Consider the following 6,936-nt stretch of genomic DNA (forward strand, 5'->3'; position numbering starts at 1 on the left):
GGCAAGTTTTTTTTTTTTGTTTGTTTTTTTTTTTTAGAGATGGGGAGCGACCCATCAGGCAAGGGTCGCTGCCCTGGGGGGCAAATTGTATTTAGACCATTTCTGGCCCCCTTGTGGGCAAATTGGCCGATTTTAGGTCAATCTGCCCCCAAGGGGGCAGAAACCACTAGGCACCGGGGATTTGTTTTTTGGCGCCAATGTCACGCAGGGGGACGACCCCGTAGGCAAGGGTCGCTCCCGGAGGGGGGGGAGGGTTGTGGAAGCAAATTTATTTTAGGCCATTTCTGCCCCCAGGGGGTGGCAGAAACCCCTAGGCGCCAGGGCAATTTTTTTTTTGTTTTATTAGAGATGGGGAGCGACCCATCAGGCAAGGGTCGCTCCCCTGGGGGGCAAATTGTATTTAACCCATTTCTGCCCCCCTTGGAGGCAGATTGGTCGATTTTAGGTCAATCTGCCAGAAACCACTAGGCACCGGGGATTTGTTTTTTGGCGCCAATGTCACGCAGGGGGATGACCCCGTAGGCAAGGGTCGCTCCCGGAGGGGGGGGGGGGGGAGTGTTGGGGAGGCAAATTTATTTTAGGCCATTTCTGCCCCCAGGGGGTGGCAGAAACCCCTAGGCGCCAGGGCAAATTTTTGCTTTTTGTTTTATTAGAGATGGGGAGAGACCCATCAGGCAAGGGTCGCTCCCCTCGGGGGCAAATTGTATTTAGACCATTTCTGCCCCCCTTGGGGGCAGATTGGGCGATTTTAGGTCAATCTGCCCCCAGGGGGGGCAGAAACCTCTAGGCGCCAGGGCAAGTATTTTTTTGTGTTTTTTTTTGTTTGTTTGTTTGTTTTTTTAGAGATGGGTAGCGACCCATCAGGCAAGGGTCGCTGCCCTGGGAGGAAAATTGTATTTAGACCATTTCTGCCCCCCTTGGGGGCAGATTGGTTGATTTTAGGTCAATCTGCCCCCAAGGGGGCAAGAACCACTAGGCACTGGGGCACTGGGGATTTGTTTTTTGGCGCCAATGTCACGCAGGGGGAGCGACCCAATAGGCAAGTGTCGCTCCCGGAGGGGGGTGAGGGTTGGGGGGGGCAAATTTATTTTAGGCCATCTCGGCCCCCCACGGGGGCAGATCGGCCTATTATTAGGCCGATCTGCCCCCAGGGGGGGGCAGAAACCTCTAGGCGCCAGGGCAAATTTTCTTTTTTTTTTTGTTTTTTTTTTTTTAGATGGGGAGTGACCCATCAGGCAAGGGTCGCTCCCCTGGATGGCAAATTGTATTTAGACCATTTCTGCCCCCCTTGGGGGCAGATTCGTCGATTTTTGGTCAATCTGCCCCTAAGGGGGCAGAAACCACTAGGCACCGGGGATTTGTTTTTTGGCGCCAATGTCACGCAGGGGGAGCGACCCCGTAGGCAAGGGTCGCTCCCGGGCAGGGGTGGTTTGGGGGGGGTCAAATTTATTTTAGGGCATTTCTGCCCCCCCCTGGGGCCGGCTGAGCTAGAGGCCAAACTCAACAGGTAGGCACTTTGCAAAAAACACCTCTGTTTTCTGTGAAAAAATATGTTGTGTCCACATTGTGTTTTGGGCCATTTCCTTTCGTGGGCGCTAGGCCTACCCACAGAAGTGAGGTATAATTTTTATCGAGAGACTTAGGGGAACGCTGGGTGGAAGGAAATTTGTGGGTCCTCTCAGATTCCAGAACTTTCTGTCACCGAAATGATAGAAAAAAGTGTTTTTTTGGTCAAATTTTGATGTTTGCAAAGGATTCTGGGTAACATAACCTGGTCAGAGCCCCGCAAGTCACCCCATCTTGGATTACCCTGGGTTTCTAGTTTTCAAAAATGCACTGGTTTGCTAGGTTTCCACAGGTGCCGGCTGAGCTACAGGCCAAACTCCACAGGTAGGCACTGTTTTCTATGAAAAAATGTGATGTGTCCACGTTGTGTTTTGGGCCATTTCCTTTCGCGGGCGCTAGTCCACCCACACAAGTGAGGTATAATTTTTATCGGGAGACTTGGGGGAACGCTGGGTGGAAGGAAATTTGTGGCTCCTCTCAGATTCCAGAACTTTCTGCCACAGAAATGTGAGGAACATGTGTTGTTTTAGCCAAATTTTGAGGTTTGCAAAGGATTCTGGGTAACAGAACCTGGTCCGAGCCCCACAAGTCACCCCATCTTGGATTCCCCTAGGTCTCTAGTTTTCAGAAATGCACGGGTTTGGTAGGTTTCCCTAGGTGCCGGCTGAGCTAGAGGCCAAAATCTACAGGTAGGCACTTTGCAAAAAACACCCCTGTTTTCTTTCAAAAAATTGGATGTGTCCACGTTGCGCTTTGGGGCGTTTCCTGTCGCGGGCGCTAGGCCTACCCACACAAGTGAGGTATCATTTTTATCGGGAGACTTGGGGGAACATAGATTAGCGAAACAAGTGTTATTGCCCCTTGTCTTTCTCTACATTTTTTCCTTCCAAATATAGGAGAGTGTGTAAAAAAGACATCTATTTGAGAAATGCCCTGCTAGTATGGTCACCCCGGAATTCAGAGATGTGCAAATAACCACTGCTGCTCAACACCTTATCTTGTGCCCTTTTTGGAAAAACAAAGGTTTTCTTGATAGCTATTTTTTACTCTTTATATTTCAGCAAATGAATTGCTGTATACCCGGTATAGAATGAAAACGCACTGCAGGGTGCAGCTCATTTATTGGCTCTGGGTTCCTCGGGTTCTTGATGAACCTACAAGCCCTGTATATCCCCGCAACCAGAGGAGTCCAGCAGACGTAACGGTATATTGCTTTCGATAATCTGACATTGCAGGGAAAAGTTACAGAGTAAAACGTAGAGAAAAATTTATGTTTTTTTCACCTCAATTTCAATATTTTTCTTTTTCAGTTGTTATTTTCTGTAGGAAACCCTTGTAGGATCTACACAAATGACCCCTTGCTGAATTCAGAATTTCGTCTACTTTTCAGAAATGTTTAGGTGTCTGGGATCCAGCATTGGTTTCATGCCCATTTCTGTCACTGACTGGAAGGAGGTTGAAAGCACAAAAAATTGCAAAAATGGGGTATGTCCCAGTAAAATGCCAAAATTGTGTTGAAAAATTGGGTTTTCTGATTCAAGTCTGCCTATTCCTGAAAGCTACTGAGTTTAGCACCACAAATCCTTTGTTGATGCCATTTTCAGGGGAAAAACCACAAGCCTTCTTCTGCAGCCACTTTTTCCAATTTATTTGAAAAAAACGAAATTTTCACTGTATTTTGGCTAATTTCTTGGCCTCCTTCAGGGGAACCCACAAAGTCTGGGTACCTCTAGAATCCCTAGGATGTTGGAAAAAAAGGACGTAAATTTGGCTTGGTTAGCTTATGTGGACAAAAAGTTATGAGAGCCTAAGCGCGAATTGCCCCAAATAGGCAAAAAAAGGCCTGGCACAGGAGGGGGAAAAGGCCTGGCAGCGAAGGGGTTAAAGGACACTATGTCACAACACAATAAATACTCCCCCTCCCCTCTAGAAGCCCCACAGCCTAGTTTCACTTTCTAATTGAATACTTGCATTTGACGCTGTCGAGCACTCCACTGCCTACCTACTAAGTCTGCACAATACTAAGACTAAATACAAATCTGGATACTGCACTGGAGGGAAGATTTTGGTCCAGTTCTGTAATGTTAGTAAGTGAAAACAGCATCAGAAATGTGTTTGCTTCTAATTATTAATGTTTTCAAAATATGTGCAAAAAACAAACAGATCCAAAACACAAAGCACTTATCCAATAGCGAAACAATATTGTTCAAGTCAATGAATTATTAGGCTGAACATTCCAATGACGTTGGTCTCATTTGAATGCGTATAACCATAAAAGAGGACTAGCTCTGCAGAATTCGTGTGTGCGCTGTCATCGGTCACTGCCTGCCAGTCAATCTTCGGTCACCGCCGCCCCAGAGTCCACCAGAGGCGGAGCGGCAATGCTTCATTACACCGGGAGGCTTGGAAATGTCTTGCTCCCAGTGATGAGGATTAATGGGCAATGAGTCTGCTCACATATCCCTAATATCCTATTAATTCATAATTACAGAAAGGATCTGGAATGTCAATAAGAGTCAAAGAGGCCCGCGTGTTGTATGCTGCAAAGGTGGCGGATGGCGACTGATGGTGGACTTCGGTGCTCTTGAGATTCTTCTCAGAAGTAAGAGTGGGCCATCTCTTGCTCTCTGCTTGGGTGGGCACACTGGAGGGTAGCCTTGACCACCTTGAAGTGACCCCAGGTTTGACAGTTCTCTTGGTCACAGACTGAAGAGGACTCGTGGCTTTGCTGCCCAGAGGCTTGGTTGAACACACCTATTGTTATTTAGCACCTGTACAGAGCACAACCTGTGATGAATATTGCCAGGCAGCGATTCATTTCAACACTGATCCTTTACTTCTGATCAAGTGAGTCCCTAATAAAGGCAAATATTACACGTCGTGTTTCTGACGGAAAATATATCTGGTCATTTCCAACGCGGGAGCTTCGATTTCTTGTCAAAATTCCTTTTTCTGCTTGACCACCACCTTCAGTGAGACCCATTTTATTGGGTTAGAAAGGAGATAGTTCGTAAGAACAGCGCCAATCATGACTTGCTTGCCGTTGCCACAGAAAAAGTTACATGTTGCAGTTTGAGGGGGGTGTAATAGTTACCAATTTTCTATTTCACTGCTGTCCATTGGATACAAAATATTTCTAAAAACTTTTAAGACCTAGAAAAAAACAAGCCCTCAATCTTCACCTAGTTTCCCTATCTAGAATAGTCTTTATGTTTTTTTTTTTTTTTTAAACCACTTCACTTTTCACCTGGTGCTTAAATGCTGGCCTCTTTCCAAATGAAAAGGCCATATACAATTCAACACCTGTACACTGTTAGGGAAAGCAAGGAGTTCAGAAAATTATTTAGGAATATACGTTCTCTACTTTTTATTGCTTTTCCTCTCACAGGAAAGTTAAGAAGGTGGGCCCTGATCTGGAATACACAGGGTTTTGACTCAAGATTTCTGATGGAGCCCTGAGGTGCAAGGATGTACGAGATCTTTAAATTTGTAATAGCTTAAATTATATGATGTTGGAACTAAAGCCCTACCGCAGGTGAGTTCGCTGTATAACTTGTTCGCTATGCCGGTTGCTGTTGTTTTTCTAAAATGTTAGTGACTATGGTCGGGGCCACTGGAATAATGCACTCGTGCGGCCGCAGCGATTTTCGTTTAATTGTAGATTTGCCGCATTGACCACCTAATCAGTCATCGGTCGGATAATCTGAAGATTTTAACACAAAAAAATATTTCTAGCTCCAACGATTCTAAAAGTACTAAAAACGCAGAGAAACGTGATGCTGCTCAGTGGAAGGCTCTTTGCACAGGGTGATTGGCTGGCTACCTTTCTGTATCTTATTGCTATATTTAGGTGTTAAAATGGTATTAACAAGAGCAACTATTGCCCAGACAGTGTTAACAGTTTTCAAAGTGACAACGAATGAGGTAATACTGTCACTAAATGTGCTGCCTAGTGCCACATAATTTGCCTTTTCTTGCCGTATGATTGTCTTAACTCTGCCGCATAATTTGTCCCTCTCTGCTGCATAATTCCAGTGGCCCCAACTATAATATATTGCGGTGGCAAAGTCTGCCCTCCACAGAGGCCTCGTTTTGAGTATTTTGTTTTCAAAATAGTGCAGTATACAAGATTATTGCACAAAACATGTGAGGCCATTTTGTGATGTGGTTATGATAGCCCTGCTCCCAGTGCTTAATTAGTAAAAGAACAAGTGTCACGGGACAATGTTTTACTTGGAAACCCACGGCCGAGACTGTTGAATATCAGGGATTCCGACGAAAAGACTGTGTAGTCTTGAAGGCAGGTCACGCCTCTTTAATTTACAATCAAACACACTCTGCCCTTCAACCTCACTCTTTGAGGTTCTTTTTTTCAAAATCCCTGTTTTCATTCTTTGTCACTGTTTTTCCGTCTTTCTCTTCCTTTTCCACTCTTTCTTGCTCTTGATCAAAGGCTGAAGAGGTAAAATAAATACTGGTCCTCAAAAGTCTGTGCCGGTGGGGCCCACCTGCAACTATTAGACCAAATTAAGTACTGCTTCATACGTCACCCTAAACTTGATAAATAAATATTTTGTGTGCACCAAATCAAGTGTGTCTCGTTTAATCAAATTTCAAGGTCTAATTACAAGAAAGCCTGGTGACGAATACTTCTCCTTGTTGTATGAATGTCGCGAGGCTGTTCCTCAAAGCGTTCAGGGTCAGAGTACAGGAGTTTTTTTCCTTAAAGTTGTGATTCTAGAGAGCGTGGGTGAGGCGTGCTGCAGCTGGATGGGATTTGCACAGTAGAGAGCGTTGGTGCAAACTAAAGTACAAGCTGCACATGAACAGAGGGACTTTTAGTCCTGGACTGAGGCTTAAGGTCAACAGATCAACAATACATCAATAATTGTAAAGCACATTAGGCCCCACAAGGATGACCAAGAGTAGTTGATTTGCAAACCATGAAAGGTTATTACTAGATTAGTTAAATTACAGGTTCAGATCATGTAAGGTTCTTAAAGATAAAGGTTCAGTACATGAAAATTTGTGTTCTAATTCAAACTGATTCAAGTTTAAAAAATACAAGACAAAATGTTAAGAGCTGTCATAGAGAACAATTGAGCACATTCAGTTTCCTCTGAAGGGACATCTTACTAATATGAAAAGATAAACACAATCAGGAAAATGAAGAGAAGTCAAGCAGGAGGTGTCAGAAATAATGCCTTTAAAAGGCAGAATCAAATGAAGATTCAGTAAGTTAAGTGAAAACAGATTTGCTCAGGAGTCGAACTCTTTGAGCGGGAGCATAGATGGGTCTAATCTCAAGAACAGAAAGGGGCATCTGACTCTAACTAGTTCAGTAATGCACAATTAAACCATACAGATCGT

The sequence above is a fragment of the Pleurodeles waltl genome, chromosome 11 (assembly GCF_031143425.1).
Source record: "Pleurodeles waltl isolate 20211129_DDA chromosome 11, aPleWal1.hap1.20221129, whole genome shotgun sequence".
NCBI classification, from domain to species: Eukaryota; Metazoa; Chordata; class Amphibia; order Caudata; family Salamandridae; genus Pleurodeles; species Pleurodeles waltl.